Source organism: Lutra lutra, chromosome 4 (genome assembly GCF_902655055.1).
Source record: "Lutra lutra chromosome 4, mLutLut1.2, whole genome shotgun sequence".
Taxonomy (NCBI): Eukaryota; Metazoa; Chordata; class Mammalia; order Carnivora; family Mustelidae; genus Lutra; species Lutra lutra.
The window spans coordinates 1,888,473-1,913,600 of NC_062281.1; the positions used below are offsets into that span (position 1 = coordinate 1,888,473).

The following is a 25,128-nucleotide window of genomic DNA, read 5'->3' on the forward strand; positions in this document are numbered from 1 at the left end:
CCTGGTACGGAAACAGGGATGTCCTGCAGACGCGGCCGTGCCATGTCGCAGCTCTGGCATCCTGACTGACGTCCCTCATTAGCATGTCCCCGAGCCTGCCCTTTCTGGTCCCGCAGCCCCTGGGGACCGGGGCACCAGTGCCATTGCAGGGGCGGGCACACAAGCCCAGGGCAGTGGGGAGGAGGGCCGTGGGGTCCAGGGGTGCCCGGGAGGCTGCTGTAGCCTCCTCCGGAGTGACCTCTGGGCTGGCTCCTTCTTCGGAGCACCCGCTCTACTGGATGACCAGGGCGAGGTGTGGGCTGCCTTTGAGTGGGAACACAGGACAGCCGACCGTGGTCACTGCAGTGGTCAGCCCCGCTTGCTGACCGCTGGTGTCTGCCCAGCCCCTGCTGGGTTCCTGATGTCCTCAGGTCAGGAGACTCCCCCGGGTTGGGAGGCTGATCCAGAGGCACGGGCAGATTTGAACCCAGCCCTCGGGCTGCAGAGTCCCCTCACCCTGAGCTGGCCCACCTTCCCTGCACTCCTGCCCTGCTGCTTTGCGGGGGGACCTGATCACAAGGCACGTCCATCCTGAAGGATGCCTGTGGGTTAGAGGACCGCATGGTTGTGTTAAGAAAGACCGACTCCTGGACTTCTCCCCCATATCGAGCTGCCATCGGGCTCCTTCTAGAGGAGAGCTTGGCGAAGGTCTGAGAGCTCTAGGGACTCTGGGCATCCAAGTGCTGACCAGCACGTGGAGACCGGAGGCCGGGGTGACCGGCGAGGCCGGACGGAAGTGTGTAGAATGAGCTCGCTGGTGGCTGGTGGCTGGCTTTCCCCGACCTGTGCAGGGGTGTCCTGTGACTGAGTCAGCGTTCTTAGGGCTTTGGGGGCCTTGTGCCACCAGGCATCCGGCTTCACGTCTGCCCTTCTGTCACCTGAGCCAGACCCTGGGTGTAGGCTGCGCGGCGCAGACTGAGCCTGCGCTGGCTGGGAAGCCGGACTTTGGGGTGTGCGGTGGCGGTGAAGGAGGAGGGCAGGATGGCATCTGGGGAAGACGGGGTGGGGGTGGGTCAGGCACCCTGAGGGGTGCAACCCCCTCTCTTTCTGGCCCCAGCTACCTCTTTGGCTGCCCTCCCCTGGGATCCGTAATCCATTCCAGCCAAGGCTTTAGAAAGGCACGTGTTTTTAGCCCAGTGGCCCAGACTGCGGCCTCCCCGCACCGAAGTCACCCAGCACAACCGCCTCCCGCCTGGGCTCGGCCGCCCGCTCCGCACGGCTTTCAGAAGCAGCGCTAACGAGGGCCCGGGCTCCTGACTCAGGTCTGACCTCCTTCCCCCCCTCCGCGTCCCCCCCGGTGAAGGTGCTAACGAGTGTGCCCGGGGTGGGGCCGAGGAGCGGGCGCCGGGGCTGGGGAGGGGCGTCCAGTCGTTCCTCCTGATCCGGGGCCCAGAGCATGTCCAGTTGCAGGGGCGGTCCTTCTCGCTGGTCTGCAGCCTCCAGCCGGGGCCGCCTTTGTTTCCTCCTGACGTGGCGGCCCTCCTTGCTGGGAGCAGTGCCCGTGGCCCTCCTCTGCTGGAAGGCCTTCGGGGTGCTGGTCCGTGCAGGGCGGCCGCCTCCCTCCCCAGCTTCTGCAGCTCCTCGTGGTTTGACCTGATCTTCCGGCCTCTGGTCAGCCTGCCTGGCCGACTCCTTGGCCTCCCGAGCCTGCCCTTGGGTCTCCCACTGCGGCTCTCTGCCTGGAAGGGCCGGTGCCGGCGCCGTGTGGTGACCTGCTCCCCGTGTCGAACGCTCGGCGCAGGGTCGTCTCTGGAAGCCGCCCGTCTGCGCCCCTGCTGTTTGCTGTGGTCCCTCGGGAGGGCGGGGCACTGAGTGGTCGCAGGCCCGCAGGTCCCACCTGGCGGGTTCCTTGCTGCCCGTGGTGTTGGGCTCCCTGTGCGCTCCCCCAGCTTACGTGTGTCTTCTCTGTGTCGGTGGCCCTGGGCCGGGAAGCGCACGTGACAGGCCCTCCGTCAACACCTGTGCAAGTGGGAGTGCGCGGCTGGAGGAAGCTGGTTCTTGGCCAGCAGCGCTGGTGGGAGGAAGCGTCGAGGGGCACCGAGAGCGTGGGTGGGCCAGCCGTGAGCAGGTGCTTCCCAGGCGTGATGTCCACTCTTCAGGGCCAAAGGAGACCCCCGCTTGGAGCCGGGGCAGGGGGAGGGGTGACCACAGCTGCGGGGGTGGAGTCGTCCACACCCTATAGCTCGCTGCTTCCCAGGGCGTAGGTAGCCCCGCCACCGTGAGCAGTTGACCATTTGGCAGGTGGGAGACGCGGGGTGGGGGTAGTGCTGGTGACCTCGAGACCGCTGGTGGTCTTGGGGCCACCGATCGGAGCAGGGCAGTGGGTGGGTCCTTTCTCTTGGACTGTGAGAGGGACTTGGTTTTCCCAAGGCCAGCAGCAAGCTGAGCGGAGCTGGGGCTGGAACACTGTGTCCAGCATGAGACCTGGGCCCCCCTTGACGGTGCTGCCCTGTAGCCCCGAGGAGGCTGGACTGTGGGGAGCTGCTGGACCAGGCTTGCGGCTTCTCATCGGGATGGGACAGGGGCTCTAATCACGCCTGCTGTGCATGCCTCCTTTCTGTCCCCAGGATAGCTCTGATGTCCCAGGTCCCCTGGACCCCGTGAGTTCCGTTGTGTTTGAAGAAGGGATTCTGTTAACGAGGCGTCACCTGAAGCCAGTTCAGCCATCCTGTGCCGTGTGGGCAGGCTGGGGCCAGAGCTGTCCGCCACGGGGGTCACAGCCCTGCGTCCTCTGGTCTGATGGGTGTTGGGGCGGAGCGCCCGCTGCTTTTCTGGGCCTCTGCCGCCCTGCAGGAGGGGTTTGGAGGCCGTCGCAGGGGACAGTCCCTCAGGCAGCGGGCAGGCGTCTGTCCTTGTTGTGGGCCTTGCTGTGGCACCAGTCCTTCCCCAAGTGTCAGTCGCCTGAAGCCAGAGGGATGCGGGTCCACCAGCGATGGGCAGGACTGGCTCAGGGCAGTTGGAGCCCTGGGTGGACAGAGCAGCCGCTGTGGGGACTGTGTGGTCTCCCTGCCAGAGGAAAAGAACTCTGGGGCCTTGTCCTGGGAATGAAATGCTTGGCTCAGCAGGGAGTTGGGTTGCTTTGGTTCACAACTCACTGTCCAGAAGGAGTCCCATGACCACCCCCCCCACCCCGAGACCCAGGAGTGCCCTGTGGGCCTGCTTCCCGGGGGAGGGGACTGGAGATGGTGGCCAGCTTTCCTGACGCTCATGCTGCTGGGTCAGGCAACCCTGTGCGTCTGGAAGACCACTCTTCATCCCTGGGCTTCCTCCCTTTCCCCGGGAGTGCCTGGGAGTGCCCTGTGCACGGAGAGGTTGAGCCCCGTGGCTGCCCATCTGCCTTCTGGTCTCAGGCTCCAGGAGGCAGGTGCTTGGGAGAGCAGATCAGGCTGAGTGTGGCCTCTGCTCTGTCCACTTAGTGACTTTGTGCATGGAGATGGACAGGCTGGTGTCACGTTTGCATCATTCAGTTTTTTTATTTCATGACAATGGTACGTACGTTCGTGCGCGGATGTAAGAAATGATTCTGGGCATCCTGGGGACCCCTCTGCGGTTTTCCTCATGGTGACCGGGGTGTCACAGCCAAGATGCGGGTGTGGGCGCAGTCCAAGTAGATTCGATCACGAGGGGCCCCGTGTGCCCCTGCCTGCTGCCCTCCACCCCGTAGCTCCTGGGAACTGCTCGTCCGTCCTCCCTGTTCTAATGTCGTTTCTAGAAGGTTACATAAATGGGGTCCTATGGCGTGTCACGTCTGGGGACTGGCTCGGTCCTCTGGTGTGGCTCCCTGGAGGTTTCTCAAGGCAGCCACGCGGATCGGGAGCTTGCTGCTTTGCAAGGCCGAGCCCTGTTGTGCGGGGCGGATGGAGCGCAGTGGGACTCGCTGAGCTGGCGGTGTTTGTGTGGTTTGAGAGTGAGACCGTGTGGGGAGCACACAGCCGGAAGTGAGCAGTGCCCCCACACCAGTCCCGGCCCCACATCTGCAGGCAGCGCGGGTCTCACGGTCTCATGTGTGCTCCCGGCTCTGTGTGAGCCCCGGGTCAGCCGGACGCAAATGTCCACGTTCTTATTTGTCCTTGGTCTCGCGCAAGGTGTGATCTCAGGCTTGTGCCCCTGGTGTTTATTTCTCTGCTACTAAATGAAACGGCCCAGAAATTTTTCTCTCTTGGTACAGAGAGCTTCTCTTTTCCTCTTTGACAGCTGAGACTACTTCAGGTGTGGTGGTGCCAGCATTGGTCCCGCCATCCTTCGAGACGGTGCCTGCCGTGATTTCCGGTCTCCGCCCGTCACAGAAGGAGCCGCCTTGTTCCCGTGTTGCTTCGCACGCGTTTACGTGGATCGTCCGTGTGCAGGTGCTGGCCCAGAGAGGCACGCTCGCCGGCCACCTCCAGGTTGGTGCTCCCCGGGCGGCCTGTGCCGGCCGCGCCCGCTGCCGTCGGGCTTCGACAGGGACTCGTCAGGTTCCTTTTATGAGGAATGAGTTGGTGTCGTTTCAGATATCAGAGACTCTTGTATTTTCCTTGTGAACTTTCCGTGCCTCTGTTCATGTTTTACGAACGGTGTTGTCGATCTGTTTCCCGTGGATTGTGGAGATTAGCTCGAGTGCCAGACGAGTCCGTCTCCAGCCCTCGCTCCGCTTCCCGTTTGTGATCCGCCGCGTCCGGGCTCTCACGCGGTGGCGTCCTCTGCTCCGCTCCTCGGTGGTGGCTGGGCTTGGGGTGGAGTTAGCAAGGGCTGCTCTCCCTCACCTTTCAGAAGGCCTGCGTTTCCTCCGCTGTTCGCGGCTGCTTCTGGAGTTCTCACTCGTTCCCCTTCCGTCGTGGTGAGTGGTGTGAGGTAGGGGTCTCTTTCCCCGTGGTTTGCTCGCGCTCCCAGTCGGGCGCTGACGCGATCCGTTTCTGCCCCGTGGTTTTTGTTCTAGCCGAGTCATGTCTCAGTTCCCACTGTATTCGGATTTTTATAGATGTGTTTGCTTGTGATGAGAACACCCCGCGTGAGGTCTACTGTCTTCACTTCCGGCGTGCCCGGCGGCTGGCAGAGCACGACCCTTGACTTGGTTGACTGAAGCTTTGCGCCTGCTGACCAGCAGCTCCCCGTTGCCCACGGCCTGAGCCCCTGCCGTCATGGGCCATCCCGACTCTGGGTTTGGCTGTTGTAGACGCGCCAGTTCAGTGGCATCGCGGTGTGTGTCCTCCTGAGACCGGCTTACGTCACGGAGCACGTGTCTGCAGGGCTCACCTGCGATGGTGCATGTTGCGGGGTTTCCGTCCTTTTCGAGGCCAAGGGATGCTTTGTGCCCCATTGGAGGTGCCCCCTGTGCTCGTCGTCCATCTGTTGAGGGATGATTACCCCGTTCCTCTCTCTCTGCTCTTGGGACTGATGCTGCAGGGAACGTGGCCATGCTCCTGTCTGAGATCCCGATTTCAGTTCTTTTGGATGCAAACTGAGAAGTGGAGTTGCTGGATCATGCAGTAGTTCTATTTTTAATTTTCTGAGGAGCCTCCATACTGTTCTGCATAGTGGCTGTGCTGTTTTGTGTGCAGAGTGTGCGAAGGTTCCAGTTTCTCCATGTCCTTCCCAGCGCTTGGTGGCTTTTGTTTTCTTGATGTTTTTACCATCATGTGGTAACAGTGGCTTGTGGGTTTGGAGGTGGACCCCTTATCAGATCTGCGGTTCCCCTCCGTTTCCTCCTGTTCCTCACGTGCCTTTCGCTTTGGCGATGGTTCCCTTGGCTTCACAGAAACTTTTTTTAGTTTGATGTCGTCCCACTTCTCTGTTTCTGGTTTTGTTGTCGTGTGCTCCAGGAAGTCATCGCCAAGATGGACGTCAGAGGCTTCGCCCTGAGGTTTTCTTCTTGGGTTTTACAGTTTGGGTCTTGTAGATGTTTGAGATTTAATTTTGAGTTGATTTTGTGCGCAGTGCAAGCTGGGCTCGATTTCATTTTTTCATGCGCATCATCCTGTACAGGAGAGCCTGTCCTTCCCCGTGTGTGTTCGTGGCACCTGGTTGGAGATCGGTTGCCCAAATGCATGTGGGTTTACTCCCGGGTTCTCTGTTCTGTTGTTAAGCAAAATGAGCCACCCGGGCGCCCCTGTTTTTCTGCTGTTTAGTTCATCACGTTTTGCTTACAGCGAACTTCTTTTGCTTTTTCTCAGTTTATCCTTTTTCTCAGGTGTGTGATTTGTGTGCTCTGCTCATTGGCTCTCATTCTTTTCCAAAACGTGGTTAGCATTTGAGAGCTTTTTCTTATTTTCGGATCCGAGGTATTTTCCGTAACATCGCGGTCTGGAGGTTCTGTAATTTTGGTTTCTGTTTTCATTTTTGGTCCAAGAGTTGCTTCGGCACAAGTTTTAGAATTTCCAAGCGAAGTGTGTTTTGATTTACTGGTTTTGTTATTTGGTAGGTGTAACTGCATTTTTAGGGAAGAACACTGACTGTTCTCTTTCTGGGTTTTATGCGGTTTTTCCTTGTGGCCCCGATACGGAGCCAGTTTTCATCACCGTGTCCCGGGAGCTTGAAAAGATGGTCTGTGTCCTGACTTGGACGTGGAGATGTTGATGTGGGTGTCCATCAGTTGTGCCCCTCAGTGCTGTCATGTGGGTCACGTGTGTCTTTGGTCTCTGTCCGCATGCTCTGCTGTGCGCCCTGCCGTGGGTACGTTTCTGTCTCTTTCTCCTCGTGTCTCCGTGAGTGTTGCTGCTGTGGGACCTGATGCGTAGCTGCTCGAAACTATTTTATTTTTATTCTGGATTGCATCTGTTACTATCCTCCTGCGCCCGCCGTTGTCTCGTTTCTGCGTCGCCTGCTTTGGGTCATGACTCGTGCTGCTCACTCTGGTCCTCGTGTGCTCGGCACGCCTGCGCTGTCCTTCTCTTCCTGCCCCTTCTGAGTGACCTCAGCTGCGTCTCATCTGCCGCTGGAAGTCAGTCTTAGCTTTGAGATCCCACCTGAGAATCTTTCAGTTTTTAAAATTTCTCTAGATAAGTTAAAGTGCTTTCCAGGAGTTGGCAGGTCACGTGTATTTGGTTTTAGTTCCATTGCGTGTGTGTGCTTAATATCTCTTACTCTCTGGTGCGTTTTCTTTTTTTTTTCTCTTTTTTAAAAAGTTTCTATGGTTCTGACGTTTAGGAGAGTTTCTGTCTGTCTTAAGTCATGCTCCCTGACGTAATGCCCTTAGCTCCCTGTTTGTGGGGACCGCTCATAAGGACCCTCTGTGCCAGGCAGCACACTATCTCCCCTGCCCTTGTCCCTCCGAAGCCCCCCAGAGCCACTGTCACTGCTCTCACCCCTGAAAACTGTGAGTGCATTCTAGTACGTGGCAGAAAGGGAATTTGCAGGTGTAATTAAGGTTGTGAGGTCCTTAAAAGTGTTTATTTTGGATTATTTGGGTGGGCTCAAAGTGATTATTTGAGCCCTTAGAAGCAGAGAACTTTCTCCAGCGAGACATGAGAGAGATTCCAAGTGTGGGAATGATTTGAGCAGGGGGCTGTGTGCGGTGACTGGAGGGGAGCTTCTGGCCCCGGGCTGACCAGCTGACTGCCAGCACGGGAGGTGTGACCTCAGCCCTCTGGCCATGGGGACCTGGTTCAGCTAGGGCTTTTGGATTCTCCCAGAAGCCCCGCAGCCCAGCCTGACCCCTAACCCACAGAAACTGTGTGGCGGCCGAGCTGTGTGCTTTTGTTACCAAAGTCATGGTCATCTGCTCGGCTGCCGGAAGAAACACAGGCTCCTTCTGTGGGCGCTGATGGCCTTTCTGTGCTCTGCGTTCTTCCCATCCCTCAGCTGTAGTCCCTGTAATTCATTCCCTTTCTCCTGTTTACCTTTGTCCTGCTAGCACTTGTTTTGTTACGGAGATGTCGGCTGTCAATCACTTTGGGAGTTCTCACGGATGGGCAGTGGGCAGTGGGCTGGCTGTTCCTCCTCTCCCCTCCCTCCGTGGTCACCAGTCGGTCACTTCTCCAGAGTCAGCATGTTACCTGGGCTTGTTCAGTCCAGCCCTGTGTCTGTCTGTCTGTCTTGCACCCACAGGGGCGTGTGCTAAATGCTCCCTCCTGTTAGATCCAGTTCCCCTGCTGGCCTCGGACGGGCTGCGGTGTGCCCTGCAGATGCTTTCTCAGAATGGCTTCTGGGCCGGGGCCTCTGTGTTCTGGGCATGGGGGGCTGGGCGCCCATTGCAGGAATCCTTGACCACCACTCCTGCAGCGGCCCCCCCAACGTCTCCTGACTCGGGGTGTCGCTGCGCGGGAGCCCCAGACCTGCTCTTCCTCCGGTGGCATTGCTCTCATTTCTGTCCTCGATGTTCCTTCTCTTTCCTTTGTTCTCTGAGTTCTGCCCGCTCAGGGTTCCCTTTCTGAGCAAGGTCTCGTAGCTCTGCTTGGATGACTTCCTGTGTGGGGACACTTGCTACGTTTGCGTTTCCGGGCACACTCTCCTGCCCTGCTTCCTGTCGGGCGGTGAGCGTCCCTCTCCTCTTGTTTTTGGTGCCAGACCTGAGCAACCACAGCCACACCCAGTGCCACGAAGCTGTTGCTCTGTGTCTGTGTCTGGAGTTTCATAGTTCTCGCTCCTACAGTTAGGACCTCGATCTCTTTTTGCGTTGATTTTTGTGTGTGGTGTTAGGTAAGTGTCACCTTCGTTTCTCTGCACGTGGATGTCCGGGGCCCTAGCACCACTTGTTGGAGATGCTCTCCTTTCCCTGCTGCGTGGTCCTGGGGCCCTGCTTGGAATCATTCGGCCGCATATGTGACGGGCTGTCTCTGGGCTCTCTGTCCGCCCCACGGTCCGTGTGTCCATCTTTACGCCAACACCACAGTATCTCAATGGCTGTAGCTTTACCGTAAGTTTTAAAATCAGGAATGTGATATCTCTAATTTTGCTATTTTTCAGTATTATTTTGGTGATTGAGAATTTATTGTTCATTTTGGAATGAATTTTTTTTTTCTGGATCAGCTCTTTGTAAGGGTCCTCCCTGGCCCCTTCTCAGTGATGCAGGATGTGGGGAGCTAGCCGTGAGCAGCTTGTGGGCACTCCCTCCTCGGCTGTTGCCACAGAGGCAGACGGTTGTCCGTGGGTGAACCTGTCCCACGGGGGAGCCTGTCCCCAGTCCTCCCCGAGCGTCTCCTCCTCAGAGCCTGTCCCAAGGGGGGAGCCCATCCCTGGAGAGCCCATCCTCCCGAGAGCCTTTCCTGTGGGAGAGCCCGTCCCGAGGAGAGCCCGTCCCTGGAGAGCCCATCCTTCCAAGAACCTTTCCTGCGGGAGAGCCCGTCCTGAGGAGAGCCCGTCCCTGGAGAGCCCGTCCTGAGGAGAGCCCGTCCCTGGAGAGCCCGTCCTGAGGAGAGCCCGTCCCTGGAGAGCCCGTCCTGAGGAGAGCCCGTCCCTGGAGAGCCCGTCCTGAGGAGAGCCCGTCCCGACAGCTCTGACTGACCTCTCGGGGCTTCTGACACCAGCCCCGCAGCTCTGTCCTTGGTGATGCAAGGTCAGCCTGGCGCACATAGGGAACGTATTTTGCAGGTGCTCTCCGAGACCGGCCGCTGCTCTTGGCACACTGGTGCCTCCTTCTGCGAGGGCCCCGCCGGCTTCACCTGCTCTCGGGAGCCTGTGCCTGTGTCGTGGGGCCTGCAGACTGTACACATTTCCTACTTCCTCTGAGTACAAAGTCTGAGCTTTTAAATTTTTTGTTTGATTACTTTTGCGGGGTCATTCTTTTCATCATCTTAATGTGATTTCTAGAAGGAAGTATTCTGTAATGTGGGACTGTGAGAAGGGCAGCAGGGCAGTGTGGTCCCGTGCCTGCTCTGGGATGGGTGCTGGTGAGGGCTCCTCCGCGCCCCCTTGCCCTGCAGGGCCTAGCCCAGGCTAGGGGAGAGGATGGCCCGGGACTGTTGCGTTCAGCACCGCGGACAGCTCCTGGGTGTCCCTGCGGGAGCCCCTCACCCTCACAGGGCCTCCATCCCCCGCAGCCCGTCGCCCACAGCGATGTCTCCTCCCTGGAGACCCCAAGGGCCAGGGCTGTCCTGGCGCTCATCACTGGCAGGCGGGGTGTGCAGTCAGGGGTACCGCTGTGGGCGGGGCTGGGGCAGAGCTCTCTCACCAGGTGACCCCTCTGCGGTGGGTCTGCATTTCCCGGTGCCGTGGTGAACAGTAGGCTTTGGGGCCCTGGGCTGTGCTATGGCCTGCCCCCAGCCACCCTGCTGCCCCTGCCAGGCGGCACCTCCCTGTGATTTAACTCTGCTTTGGCCCCCACCACCTTCCCCTCTCTGTGACTTAACTCTGCTTTGGCCCCCACCACCTTCCCCTCTCTGTGATTTAACTCTGCTTTGGCCCCCACCACCTTCCCCTCCCTGTGATTTAACTCTGCTTTGGCCCCCACCACCTTCCCCTCTCTGTGATTTAACTCTGCTTTGGCCCCCACCACCTTCCCCTCCCTGTGACTTAACTCTGCTTTGGCCCCCACCACCTTCCCCTCTCTGTGACTTAACTCTGCTTTGGCCCCCACCACCTTCCCTGAGACGCTGCTACAGCTCTTTTCCTGCCCTGTGCTGAGGGTCTTTTCCCCCACGCTGCTGACGTGCTGGCGTCACTCCGGCTGCGCCCAGCCTCCCTCCCTGAGCGCCGCCGCACCCCTGTTGCGAGGGAGGAGGGGTGTTCATGGTTTGGGTGGTGGCCCAGCGGCGACTGACTCCTGGAGGACGGGTTCCTGTGGCTGGGGTGACGGCAGGTGGCAGGGCCAGGGGAGGCTCCCCTGTGGTCGGATGTGTGGCAGCCTTGGTAAGGTCTCCCTGCTGTTGGTGCTGCTCCCAGCATGGCAGACATGGGGGTGAAGCCACACCCGGACACCTGCCACATCGATGGTGTTGGTGCTGTGATGGTGCCTGCCGGGAGGAGCGCCCAGCCCCATGCCTCCTCCGCTTGCCTCGTGGGGCTGAGTGCCCCAGCACCGCGTACCCTCCTTCCCTAAGGGAGAAGGTGTTCTGGGCCTGAGGTTGTACAGGGTGTGCTGTTAGGATTGAGGTTTCATGTATGTGCCTTGCCCTCTTTCCCTGCGACTGGGAGCTCAGCATCACCGTCAGGCAGCCCCTCCGTGCCTGGCCCCACACAAGGGGACCTGGGGCTCTGCGGTCTCATGGGACATTCTCACTGGTGCCCGTGGCCATCCTTCCTCGCTGGCCTCCGTGCAGAGAGCTGGGATGTGACCCTCAGGCCCAGGTGATCTCCAGCCTGATGGGCCCTCCCAATAGCTGTGGCCTCGTGGGTGGGGCAGCACAGACCCTGGCAGGACGTGGACCCGGGTCTCCATCCCCCCTCGACCCCTGACTGGGCTTCCTGGGCAAGTTCCTGCCACTCTGATCCTCAGTTTCCCATCTGAAGTGTGACAGTCAAGTTTCCTTTCCTGTGGGTCTGAGGGTTAGATGGTGACCAGGTGGGCTGTGCCCAAGCAAAAGGGGGCCATGGTGCCCCCCAGCCCTGTCCCCACCACCCACCCTCTCCCGCAGCAGAAGTCTCCAAGTCTGAGCGGGACTGTGGCTTGTGGGTCTCGTGCAGCTGGGGGTGGCTGTCATCCCCACCCCGTGACTCAGCCTGTCTCTCCTGTTTGCGGCTACCGTCCTGGGAGGGGGCTCAGCGGGTAGGGCAGATAGCTGGGTGGTGGGCAGATCCAGGCCTGGAAGCCTGGCCTCCTGAGGCCTCCCCAGAGAGTGGGGGGGGGGCAGAGGCGGCACGGCAGGCAGAGAGAGAGACGGGCATGTGTGGCTGCCGTCCCGTGGCTGCCGTCCTGACTGCCCCTTGGTGCCATCAGTGGCCCTGCTTCGCCGTGGCCCGTCCTGTATGCTGGTCTGGGAGGAGGCTGGGGTGCCTGGCTGGCGCCGGGTGTGACATGGAGTCCAGGTTGCTATAGCAACACCCCGAGGTGCACCACCGCTGCTCCCCCAGCTGGGCCTCCTCTGCCTCTGGCTTGTGGCGCACATGGGCGCGTGGAGCTGAGCGTCTGACCTGGGTAGGCGCCGGGGGGGGATGCAGAAGTGGGTTGGGGGATGGGCTGAGAGTGCCTGAGAGTGCCTGCGGGCATGACCTGGGGCACTGTGACTCAGGGTCTCCGTGGCCATATGCCCCTTAGCGAGGTGAGGGTGTATGCTGAGGTCCTCTGCGGGGGAGGGGACCTCCTCCACGGGTGGCCAGCTCCCCGCCAAAGGAAACGGTAAAGTCAGTGTTTGTGCCCGAGCCGCTCCTCTCTCGTTGTGCCCCGCCCTTGGCAGGGGGTCTGGGGCCGGCACGCCTGGGGCAGCCACCTGCTGTGGGAGAGGATGCCCGGTGTCCACGTGTCTGTCGCCAGCAGCCAGTCTCTGGCCACACGCATGGGCCACCTTGGCAGACAGATGGCCGAGGGACCTGCTTCTGCGCAGTCCCGTGGGGGTCCTGGCCAAGTCTTACTCCTGAACTCCACAAATGGGAGCATGTGCCCAGAACCTGGGAGATGGCTGTGCCCGCCTCGTGGGGACGTCTGGGAAGGTCTGGTCTGGCCCGTCCCATCAGGGTGGCTGTGTCTGTGCTGTACTGTGGGGAAAACCACACGGAGGAAGTGGAACGGAGCTGCTGCCCTCAGTCTCCTGCCTCTGCCTCCTTCCCCGCCTGCGAGAGCCACACCTGCCACGGCCACCGCCCCGCCCTCCAGACACCCTGACCTGCACCTCAGCCCCTCGGGGGTCGCCGGCCTCGACAGCAGAGGCCTCACAGGGTGTGGGAAGGAGAAGACTCAGGGCCTGGGCCCGGGTGCGGCTTGGCTGCCTCGTGCTGACAACTCACGGCCCCGGTGTCCGGCTGTGGGTCAGTCACTCATCCGGACATTTCCTGAGTAGACCAGGGGCTGGTGGTGCGGAGGTGGCTGTGATGGGCGCCGGCCTTGGGCCGCCTGTGGCTACAGGGTGCGGCAGGGAGAGTAGTGGCGCCTGGGGAGATAGGGGTGTTTGCCCAGCGCTCCGGGAGGAAGGGATGGGGCTGGGCCGGGTTCCCTGGGCGCCTGTGGGTGCCTCCCTCTGGCTCCAGTGCCTCCTGTGGGACAGAGGAGAGGCTCTTCAGATGCAGGGAGGGAAGACTGGACCCCCCCATCTGAGCCGCTGGCCCTTCGGGTGTTTCAGGGACTTGAATACGCATGGGTGGTCTCGGCTGGGTCTCTAGCCAGGGTCTTCTGGCTCTACGGAGCCACGGTGGCCTGTAGCCCTAGGGCTGGCAGCAGAGGCCAGTCTGCTCCTGGAGGGGAGGCTGGGTGGGGACCCCAGGTTGGGGAGCCCGGCTGCTGACCTCTGTGGGGACCCCGGGCTGGGGGGCCCAGCTGCTGACCTTGGTGTTGCTTCCATTTGTCCGTGGCCCCTCTTCTGTCTGTAGTGCCCTGGGGGTGTTGGAGGCTCTTGGGGGACAAGGACATTCTGGGTTGGATGGACCTGTGACTTGTGGGTCTGTCCCTGAGAACCGAGTTAGGAAATGCAGGGTCAGGGCTCACCGTGTGCTCCAGCCAGGCTCATGCGGTGACTGAATCCGGGGTCAGCTGGGGCTCCTTCTGGGCCGGGCTGTGGCTGGCTGGGGTGACAGCTTCCTAGTGACCCAGGACAGCACTTCAGTCTCCTCTCCAGGGAGGCAGAGATGGACAAGTGGGCCCACTTGTAGAGGCTGGCGGGGCGGGAGCAGGAACCCACGTGTCCGTCTCCCACGGACGCCTGTTCTGCGGACGCCTGTTCTGCGGACGCGGGCTGCTCCGGGTTGTTACTGCCAGGGGCAACTCCCTGGGCACCAGGTGGGCTGTGGGCAGCGTGGGAGTGCCGTGGGCCCGCCAGCCGCAGACGCCTCCCGAGCGCTCGTACGTGTCTGCCGCTCCAGCCTGGGGGACATGTTGGTGACTGAGGCCGACACACACTGGGCTGGAGATCGCTGCCCACCAGCCTGAGTGCCCCGCCACTCTCACCCCGTGGTCTGTCCCCTCTTCCGGGTCATCGCGCCTTCGTACCCAGCCCAGGAGCGCTCATGTGGTTGCCTGGGGAGGTGACGTATTTGGTGCAATTCTCCGGGTCATTAGAAGTGACATGTCCCTGGCAGAGAACTTGGGAAGCACGAGGGGCTCGCAGGGAGAGCACTCCCGGGTGCTGGGTCCCGAGTGCGGCTCACCTGCCCACGGCCTCCTCTGCCCTGTCGCTCAGCCGCAGCGACCGGACTGGTTCTGTGACCGCCTCGGCGTGTCCTTACGCACCTGCAGGGCCCAGTTCCCATGGACGGGTCAGTGTTGGCACGCTCAGCCTTGTGCAGCCGTCACCACGCAGTGGCCCCAGGATATCATCCTTCGGGTAGAACCCCGGCCGCCGCCGTCACCCCCCACCCCTACCCTCCATCCACTTGGCCGCCCCGTTTGCGCCTTGTCTGCATAGATGGGTCTGTCGTGGACATTTCGCGCAAACGGAGTCAGCTGTGCGTGGCCCTGTGCGGGGGCCTGTCTCTGTTGGCACTGACGGCCCATCTCAGGGCGTCTCCCAGGACGACACTCAGCAGGTTGATCTGTCCTCCCAGTCTGTCGTCCTCACACCGGCGGGGTTTTGGGGGTGCTGGAGCTAAGGCGCCCGGCACAGGCCTCACGGGTTCAGTTTGGTGCCTTTTGGCAGCCGTGTTCACCTGTGAAGTGGCCTCTGCCAGCCAGATTGCGCGCGTGGTGCCCGGGAGGTCTCCCCGCCCCTTCCGGCCCCTGTGCCCCCTGGTAACCCCAGCACCAGACGCGCGTGTCACATGTTCTAGACTCTCGGGTGTGTGGTGTCGTCCAACGCGAACTCCTCGTGGGCTGGCTTCCTGTGCGTGACCCGGTGTCCCTGTGTCCCTTCAGGGGATGGATGGGCAGGGGTTTGTCCTTTCTGTTGGGCTGTGTCTGGGCTGTTCTGTGCATGGGAGTGACGACCGGGAGCTGGAGTGTCTTTGCACAGAACCGGGCGGCAGGTGTCCCCGGCGGGGGCTCCCACACGCAGACCGCACTCCACCCGGCGCCTTGAGGTGACTGAGGGGAGCGCTTCCGGCTCGGTTCTCTCTTCAGCTGGCCTGTCTCCCTGGCGGCGGAACGTGTACCATCAAGGCTGTTGAGGGTCACGATGCCGTCCTCGGCCTTAGGGGCCCGTGCACATGTGGCTCTTCGCCGTTGGGTGTCTTGGTTGTCTCTGGGTTGTGTTGTTTATTTTGCGTGTTTCCGAGCAGCTCCTGTCCGACCGGCGGGCGCGCAGGCGGGGTGTGGGCTGCGTCCTGCCACCAGCATCCCGGAGCGCTGTCCCCGTGTCCCCGCTGCGCCCGGGCGCCCATGGGGCTGCTCTCGGGTGGCTTCTCCCGCGGGTGGGCTGTGCCCGTGTCTTCCTCGCGGCGACTGCGCCGTCCTCACGTGTTCACGGCACCTCGAATGTGTTTAAAACTCATTGTGTACGAGTGTGTCGCATGCGAACGGGAGCAGCCGCTGTCCCGTTCGTGGCGCCTGTCTCTCCGTGCTGGTTGTCTCCTTGTTCTGCCTGTGCTGCGCTTTGATTTACGGAAGCTTTTGTTTTTTGTTTGTCTAACGTGTTGCAGACGTGCGTTCTCGTCTGTGTGCGTGTGGCGTTGCGCGGCTGTCTTACTTCCCACTTGTTTTTCGGCGCAGCCTCCGTCCACCTGGACCGTTCTGGTCTAGGCTGTGAGCTGGGGAACCGGCTCGTAGGTCTGTCTGAGCACCGGCTCCTGGAAGGGACGGGGACGGGCTCTGGGCGGGGGGGCTCCTTCCTCGGAGCCGGTGTGAGCTCAGGTGAGGCTTCCACCCGCCTCGTGCGCCAGGTCCTCGCCGAGGGCTGTGACTCGGGCAAGGCCCCATGCGGCGGCCACATGGGTGAGCTCCCTGAAGCCCACTTGTCCTTGACCCCGTCTTCGGCTGTGTCCCTGCCCAGCCCACGTCCCGACGGGGCGGCCCGAAGCTGCTGCTTCCCGTGGGGAGGTGGGCTTGCTGCCGTGGGTGTCGGGGGTGGGTTCCTAAGTCTTCCTTTGGACCGGAAGCTCATTGCCCCAAGGCTGTGGCCCCGGGGGTCCTGCATCTGGCAGCCTCCGGTCCTTGGCTTCTCACCTCACCCTGCCCTTCTCCTGGGCCACCCACAGGGTTCTCAGGGCTCCCTGCACAGAATGGGCATTCCTTGTGGGCAGAGTGGGGACTGGGGACTCAGACCTGGTGGCACCTGCCATCTTCTCACACCCCATCCTGTAGAGGGGAGCAGGTCCCAAGCTTCCCACTGGGCGTCCCCTCCTCCTCCCTTCCTCTGTCCACGCCGTGCTCTAGTTGCTGTCTGCACCCGGGCCTGGGGGGGACCGAGCCGCGTCTCCTTCGTCGGGACCCCAGTGTGTGGGTGGGAAGCAGGCACTTGCTTTTAAGGCTCTGCTGCTCTTCCTGGGATGTGGATGGGCAGGCGCGATGCTGTTTTTAGCAGCAAGGACTTGACTTGTTCCTTTAAGGAGTAGGGTTTTGAGCGGCTTCCGAGTGCGCCATCACAGACTGGGCAGTGGGCTTGACCAGGAGGCATGGCCAGGACTGCCCAGTGGGCTGGCCCTGCGACCGGCAGCTACCAGGCCTGCCTGGCACATCCTGAGGGGCAGAGGACGCTGCTGCCCACCCCAGGGCCTGTCCTGCTGGGGTGCCCGTCTCCTCTGCCAGCCCACCTTCCTCTTTCCCGCAGGCACTTAGCGGCCCGGGGTGGGGGGCAGGCCTACTGCCTCCCATACGGCCGTGCACTGTGGTGGCCCTCCCTGGCCCTCTGCCCCCGCAGGCACAGGCTAGGCCAGGTCCCTCCAGGGCACAGCTAGGAGACTGCCCGTGTCTTCCTGAGGCCCCTGGATACAGAGACCCCTGTGGGTGCCCAGGACCACCAAGTGGTGTGTTACAGCACCTGGAACAGGGCCTGGTGCTGGGTGGCTCTGGGTGTGTCCTCTGCTGACAGTGCCGCTCTGGGGGGAGGTCACGCAGTGCGGGCCTGTGGTGGCAAGTCCAGGCCTTGTCTTTCCACCCAGGCTGCTGCCTCCCTGGGGCAAGGGGACTGGGAGCTCCTGGTGTTGGGGCGCCCGCCTGGTGTCTGTCCCGCAGGTTCTGTCTGGCGTGGATTTGTGGGCAGCAGCAGTCTGGTGGGGGAGGACCTCCCAGGCCCCCCGAGGGCAGGGCGCTGAGGCCCCGGGGGTCCCCTCGCTGTCTGCTCTCCCTGCCCCACTCGTGCATCTTTCCCGTTTCAAACTGTTTTCACTGAGGGACCTGCGGGTCAGGGATTTCCCACTTCTGAAGGGCTGTGCTGAGAAGCCGGGTTCCTGGCGGCCGGGCTGTGGTCTTCTAACACGTCCGTGTCCGTGGATTTGGAGCTGACGCCCGGCTTTGCTGCGCTCGACTGCATGGGCCGTCGGTCGGCCCATCTGATCTGCCGGTTGTCCTCTCCTGCCCGCGTGCCGACTCCTCCCCTCCCTGTCGTCTGTCTGTCTCTGCCTGCTGGGGCCACAGTGCCTGCTGGGCTCCCTCAGCAGTGGGTTGAGCCCAGGTTGTCCATCTCCAGAGCCCCAGCCAGCGGGGCTGGGTTGTGTCCCCTCCCCAGATGCCCTCGACCCCTCCTTTGCCGCTGGCCCTCCTCCACCTCCCCCTGCCCTCCCTGGGCCCTGCCCTCCCGGCCCCGCCCCCTGACACACCTCCCCCTCAGGCCCGCCCCCTTGGCCCCACCCTCCCTGGCGTCCCTGTGCCAGGGCAGTCCCGGAGCGGCAGAGGGGCTGGCGATGTGGTGACTCTCAGAACTGCTGTGTGGTGGTCTCGGGGTCTCCTGCTGTCACAGTTCCCGCCTGTCGCCAGCCCAGGCTCCTGCAGCAGCTGGGAGCAGGACCTGGGGGACCGTGGCCAAGGGGCAGCCCTGGCAGGAGCTCTGAAGCCCGCCCTGGCCTCCTCCTGGAGGGCATCTGTGACTGCGTTGTCTTCACGCTGTCCTGGTGTCTTGGGCAAGTTGGGGGTTGGGTGGAATGTTGTGGGGAGAGCCTGGTGTCACTGCCATTCCCCCTGCCTCCCTCCTGGGTTGGGTGTTGGCTGCACCTCTTACTCGTGTGAGCCTAGCCGAGCGGGGCCTTGGGCTCCCAGGGCCCATAAGACAGGGTGCTGTGCCGTGACAGGCTGGGGCACCGGAGCAGCCCCCAGCTGGGTCTGTGCCCTGTGGCCGCTTCAAAGACCAGAGGGTGCTCCTCCCAGGGACCTGGTCCTGGGCCTGCCCTCCACTCTCTTTTCTTCTCGTGGCACCGCACCATGGCCAGGAAAGGGGTAAAGTGCCAGGAAGAAGGTGGGGGTCCGAGTGGCTGGGTGGCCCAAAGGAGCAGAGGAGGGGAGTAGAGCAGGGAGAAACCAGACGCAGGGGTGGGGCCGGGCCCTGACAAGCCCACAGGACAAGCTGGCTGGCACTTGGTGAGGTGCAGCCTCACTACAGTTAGAGGACATTCCATGGAGCCAGTGTCCTCCCTGAGCGTCCCTGGGAGGCGGGGCCGTGGGCAGCACCTGCTTTTGGAGGCCTGGGTGAGGAGGGGGCTGGGGGCCCATCCTGTGGGTGGCCTTTCCTTTCGCAGCCTTTGGCTGTTGTGTCCTGCTTGGGAAACTCTCCGCACATGGTTATGGGAGCCCACATTTTCATTTCCGCAGACCCTTTGATCTTGGACCCAGATAGCCACGAGCCATTAGGAACGTGTTCTTTTCACTGGGGTGGGCCTGGACCGCTCTGTCGTCCCCCGCCGTGACCAGATGTCCCAGCGCCGCGTATCAGACGGTCCTGCTTGGGTTTGAGATGCCCCATTCATTACCTAGCCGCTCTGTTTTCAGACGTCCTCATTCCACCGGTTTACGTTTTCGTGCACAGAGTTTCAGTTGTAGAAGCTTTCCGGTGGTTGTGGAGAGAGAATTCGCATGCCCGGAAGTTCGCCGTTTGGAATGAGCCGTTCCGTGGTTTTCGGTCTGTGCACAGAGTTGTGTGTCCACCGTCACTCTCCAGTTCCAGAACATTTCCGCCAGCCTGAAAGAAACCGCACAGCCCCGAGCGATCTGTCCCCCGACCCCTCTGCCCCTAGCCTCTGGCAGCCTCCTGTCGGCTTTCTGTTCGCGCGGATCTGCTTCTTCGGGACGTTCCTGGAAAGTGGAATCGCACGCGCGTCGTTTCCGTGTCAGACCCCCTCGGTCCGCAGCATGTGCTCCGACCCGCGCGTGTCGCCGCCTGGGCCAGTGCTCCCTTCTCGGGGACGTCACAGGTCCGGGGAGAGTGGTCCCTTCTGCGGGTCTGTTTGCCCTTGTCCTGGCTCTCGTTTGTCCTGTGGTTTCCCGCGGGACCTCCCCGCCAGCCTGCCGAGCTCTGAAGAATGCTTGCTGGTGTTGTTATCGGGGTGGAGAAGCACGTCTTCATGAGGTTGGGTCGTCGGGTCCGAGAGCTGGGGCTGGCTCTCTGTCGTCGTGGGGCGTTCTAAGGTTTCCCATGACCAGTGCTTCCTGTTTGCCTCCACGTGCCTGGAAGTCGGTTCCCACGTGTGCGGGCTTCGTCGTTGCCGCTGTGAATGGGGTTTCTCTGTCCACCCGGCCTCTCTCTGGGCGTCTGTGTGTGCGGAGGCTACTGCTCTCTGTGAGCCCCTCGCCGGCTGCTCTGCCCACAGTTCGGACTCGCGGTGTCCTGTGTGCATTTGGCGAGTGTGCCGTTGAGCCAGTGGCCACGAGGGACCGTTGCTTCCAGCCCTCTGTCGTCTCGCAATGACCCCTGCTGTCCAGTGGCCCTGGCCGCTGCCTCCAGAGTAGAGTTGGGCGGTGCTGGGTGTGGAGGTGCCGAGGCCACCTCCTGGACCTTTTATCTAACTGGTATTTATTTCATCATTTCTAGAAAGTTCTTTAGCGCTCGCATCAGGAATGTGGTGGGCGCCTGTGGGGGGCCTGTAAGCCTTTGCCTTTGGTCCATTAGTTGTGTGGTCTGTTGGGCTGGCGGACTTCCGGACAGCGGACATGCCTCGCGTTCCTGGGACAATGAGGAGCGGGGTTCTGAGTTTCGTCCTTGAGGTTTCTGTTCGGTGCTCTTGCGTCTGCGCTGAAGCCGTTTGCCATGTGTGTTTGGACGGCGCTTCGCGGCTCGGGGGCCGGCGCCACACGCTTTGTTACAAAGCGTCAGGACGCCTCCCTCACCGCCGGTGCCCCAGAACACGCGTCGGAGCGCTGGGGACGTGGCGGGACCCCTGCACCGCCGTCTGGCCCTGGTGTGGGTGCGGGTGGCTGCGCGGTCACTGTTTCTGTTTCTTCTCTCTGGGCCGGTCCGTTCAGGCTGCCTCCCGTGGGTCGCTTTCGGCAGACGGCGCTTTCCTAAGACGGAGCCCCTTTCCTCGGGGTTTTACAACTGATTTGCACAGAGATTTGCAAGTGGGGCCTTAGGCTGCCTTAACCTGAGCTCTGGCTCGAGGCGACTCTTCCTCGGAACGTTCCAGGTCGCACACGCGTGTTTCTGCTCTCTCTGCTCGAGTGTGCTCGCTCCCGGGCCGTCGTCTTCGTGACTGTGTTTTAGGAAACTGGATTTTGCCTTGTAAGTTAGGGCTGCTGTTTTCTGCCTTCTGCCGTACTAATGCTTACGTTTCCTTGTGTCGTTTCTTTTCTTCGGTTGCCCTTGGGATAGTGTATTGTTTCTCTTCAACTTTTTTTTTTTAAATTTTTTTTTTTTAAAGATTTTATTCATTCGACAGAGAGAGAGAAATCACAAGTAGGCAGAGAGGCAGGCAGAGAGAGGGGGGAGGAAGCAGGCTCCCTGCAGGGCAGAGAGCCCAACTCGGGGCTCGATCCCAGGATCCTGCTGGGATCATGACCTGAGCCGAAAGCAGAGGCTTTAACCCACGGAGCCACCCAGGCGCCCCTCTTCAACTTTTTTTTTAAGCGTAGGTGTATTCATTAAAGAATCTCGGGCTGTGAGTAACAGAAAACCAGACCGAGCTCGTGGGAAAGGGGATGGGGGGATGCGGCGGGTCTTGGGAATGGCCGTGCTCCCGCACAGCCCCCTTGGCGTGGCCTCCTGGCGTGCGAGCTGCTTCGGGCTCACGGGCTGTTGTGACAGACGGCAGGGCCGTGGCCGCTCCCAGCCGAGGGCACGTGGGTGACGGCCTCCCAAGCAGACGCCGTTCCCGGGCGCTGCCCTCCGTGCTCAGAGCCCTGTGGGGCAGGCGTTGAGCGAGCTGCTCCCAGAAGACAGTGCCGCGTGCCTTTTCCTGCATCTTCCAGCTGAGAAATGAGTTTGCTTTCACCTTTTGTCACGAAACACGTAGCGTTACGAATTTCCTCTGATCGCTGCTTTGAAGGTACCTTATCACCATTCTTACGCAGGGTTTTCACTTCTGGGGTTTTTATTTTTTTTTTAGAATTTTCTTAATTTTAGTATTTTTTTTTCTTTTTTTCCCTAAGAGTTGTTTAGTGGCTTGTGCTTAAAATGGGAGGGACTTCTTAGTTTTAGGAAACATTTAAACTGTGTCCGTACCGACGCGGGACCCTCATCCCGGCTTCTCAAGTGCCCGTCCGCGGACACGGGGCGTCTTCGCTCACCTTTTGTTTAAGATGCTCTCAGTCCTCTGTGTTCGGATCCTGTACCTTCCGGACAGACTTACTTCTAGAGTTTAAAAAAGTCTGCAGTGAGTTTTTTTATTTTTATTTTTTTGTTTTTATTTTTAACTTAATATTTTTAACTTAATATTTTTATTTTTAACTTAATATTTTTTATTTATTTTATTTTATTTTTAACTTAATATTTTTGGACACAGTAATTTTGGATTTAAATGAGTCCCCAGATTAGCGGGCACGCTGCGTGTGCCACGGCCCCCTTCCCCACAGTGGCTCATCCTTCCGCATGTCCGTGTGCACACGCACGTGTTTCCTTCTGCACGGCTTGACTGGGAGCTGCAGCCGTGATGCTCCCGGGTCCTGGGCTCCGCGGCCTCTCACAAGCACGGCGCGGGGATGCAGTCGGGAAGGTAACGCGGATGTGACACTCTTGTCTCTGGGTCGTGTTCGTGTCCCCGGGGCAGAGCTTGTGAGCGGCCGTGCGGGGGCCAAGCTGGTAGGTCATGAATGTCGCACACACGCAGTCTGTGTCTGGATGGTGTGCACACTGAGAACGGAGTTCACATGCGCCTCCAAGCTCCCATCGGGGCAGAGGTGATGCTGGGGTGAGGGCGAGGCTCGTGCTCCGGCAGGACGACCCCCGTGAACTGGACATGAGCCCAGAGCCTGCTGCAGAGAGAGGGCTGGGGAGGGGTGGGCGGGAGCCACTGCCGCGACGGTGGGTCGATGGGCAGATGGCCGCTCCGAGATCCTGCCTGTGCCTGTCATTTGGAAGAAGTCACTTTCTCTCTCTGAGTTTGGTTTTCTTATATCAAAAATGTGGGTTTGATTAGATCTGGGCGTCCCCGGCCCAGGTGATTCCACCCCTCCCATGGGTCCATGATCGCCATCCGGCCTTCTCCAAGGTTCCTGCAACCACACACGCAGCCTAGATGTCTTCCATGTGTCAGTCCTGTCTTGCTGTCTGGTGTAACCGGCCTCGGCCCCAAGTCTGGTGACGTCGAGGCCTTCATCCAGGCTCTCAGGCTGGTTTGGCTTTCGAGCACCCCATGTGGCTGAAGTGTGGCAGTGGGCCTGTGGGCAGCAGCCGTTGGAGGGAGGTGTCGTCCAGATGGCGACAGTCCCCCGATGGCTCTCGCAAGGCTGACTCGTGCTGTCCGCCTGGCCCTTGCATCATCAGGCAGCCTGGGCCGCTCAGCCGCCTGCAGCTGTGGGGGCAGGACTGGGCATCCCCGTGGGCTCACCTTGCCCTCCTTGGGGCAGCGCTGTGGTCTCTAAGCAACGCAGCCCTGGGCCTCCCGGAGTTGGCGGCTGGGCCCCGGGGGAGCAGTGCCGGGCGGTGCGGGCTGCAGGTCACCTCTCCGCGGGCCCCCAGGTGAGCAGACGGTGGTTCTTAGCAGGGGATCCGGGGCGGGGGGCGGCCAGCTTTCCTTCTGGAGCGCTTCGCGTCTCCCAGTCCGCTCCCCGCTGACACTCCGCACATGGGAGGCGCTGAGGAGCGGGGGGCGTCTGTGGGCCGCTCTCTGTGTTGGCGCTTCTCCGGGTGTGGGCTGCGTCCTGTGACTCTGCTCCGAGCCGGCTCTGCTCGCTCTGGTTTGGTGGGTGAGACAGAAAGGACACTGAGCTGCAGAGCAGCAGAACAAGCCTGTGGTCGGGGCCGTGGCCTGACAGTGTGGCCCGAGGGGGCTCACCGTGTGTCTAGGGCGGGCTGGGATGGCAGGAGGGGAGCTGGCGAGGTCTTGCTGTGAAAGCAGGGGTAACCAGGGTTGTGGCTTTGCAAGGGTGGGGAGGAAAGGCAGGGGAGGGGGAGCAGGGGGTTGGTGCCGGGCAGAGAGGAGGGAGGACTCGGGTGAAGGACAGCAGCCCAGGCCAGAGCGCAGGCCAGAGGGCCAGGTCCCCAGGGCTGCTGGCAGGGCGAGGTCTGGGTGGGACTGAGGCAGGGTGCTTGGGGTGAAGGTCCACATGATGGCGTGTCACCCCTCCTTGTCTGTGCCCAGCTGGAGCAGGAGGCCCCCGAGGGCACTGTGTGATGCTGATTTTGCTGTGTCTCCTTCACGGTGCAGGTAAGGTCCACTGGACCAAGGGCGAGATGAACTGATTCATTCCTCACTCTGGTCCCCTAAGGGCCGGGCAGCGCCTATGTTACGGATGAGAAATGGACCCCCCCGGGAAGGACCTGCTTTCCATCTTTGGGGTCCCCTTCAGCTTGCGGGAAGCAGGGTCTGTTCTAGGGCACCCCAGTCTAGAAAGTACTGTTCCGTGTCTGCTGCCTGGAGGCTCAGCCGTAGTCTCCGGAGTTCACTGCCTCCAAGCACCCCAGTCCGAGGGAGGAAAGCTGCAGGCAGGGGCGTGTCCTGCTTGGGAGCCCGTCTGGGGCAGAAGCGGCCCTGTCTCAGTGCTGGCCCCGGAGTCCAGGTCACTGGAGCCCAGCCTAGAGCTGTATCCGGGTGCTCCCTCCTGACCGGGGTCCAGTGACGTCCTGCTGTCCGTCTGACCTCCTCCTGGGTTGAGGGGCTTTGTCCTGGGGGCAGGGCCGTGTTGCTAGGGCGTTCCCTGGCACCTTCGCTTCCTCTGCTGCCCAAAGAGCAGGATTTGGGCGGCGCCAGGACAGATGGCCCCCTCCAGGCTGCTGTTGGCAGGGGGTGCGGGGAGGTGGCCGGGGAAGAGTCTGGCGCCAGCCCCGGGGGCACAGGGCCGGAGGAGGCTGGCAGGCCTGGCTCAAGGAAGCTGCACAGTGGGAGGCCTCCTTGGGAGCTGACCTTGTTCCTGTGGCCTCCGGCCCACGGCACTGGGGCGGTCCAGGGCTATTCCTGGGCACTGCAGCCCGGTGGCATCTGTCCCGCCCTCTGGCTGGGCTCTGATGCAGCTTCCGCCCAGCCAGGCCACCAGTGGCCCCAACTTCCTTTGTCCAGCTGCCCCCTCCCTTCTCATCTGGCTCTGCCCGCTGCCCGCCCTCGCCCGTGGGGAAGCTGGGCCGTGAACTGGCTGTGGCTGGGTGGGCGCGAGTGGCGTGGAGGAAGCGACTGGCACAGCCCAGGCACGGGGCACCTGGGGAGCCTGGGGACAAGCCTGTGGCCCCTCGCTGTCTGCCGGTGCCAGGCCCCCCAGGGGCTCGGGGCGCCGAGTGGCCGGCTGGGCCGGGTGCAAGGCGGCAGGCAGGGGCTGGGCGCTGGCATTTTGTGTTTCTGTTCCCCAAGTTGGGGTGCCTCTCCGTGGCTCGGGCCGTGGGCCACCTCCATCTCCCACACAGCGTGGACATGTGCTCCAGGTACAGCAAAATGGATTGCAAGTCAGACGCGTGGGGCTGGAAGTCTTTTCTCCTTCCTGCCTCCATAGACCAGCCACTCATTGCCATTCCCGTGCCCGGACGCCGCTGAGGGCAGCCGCCTTGGCCCCTCTGCCCCTTTCTTCTGCCCTCCTGTGCTGGGTGCATGGAGACCTCTTGGGCTGCGAGAGTCCCTAGCGCTGTGCACCCGGCCTCTGTCACTTCCTGCTGT

General features: G+C 61.6%; 1 protein-coding gene across 4 annotated transcripts in view; it reads left to right on the top strand.

Moving 5' to 3' along the window:
• The window catches only part of TSNARE1 (t-SNARE domain containing 1), a 91,271-nt gene that overhangs the window by 3,740 nt on the left and 62,403 nt on the right, over positions 1 to 25,128 (top strand). The window contains exon 2 of one of the 4 annotated variants that reach the window (XM_047725836.1): positions 4,234 to 4,424. The exons of the other annotated variants lie outside the window; for them this stretch is intronic. The gene's annotated coding sequence lies outside the window, so the exon portion shown is untranslated. The remainder of the gene's footprint in view (positions 1 to 4,233; positions 4,425 to 25,128) is intronic. 4 annotated transcript variants of the gene reach the window in all.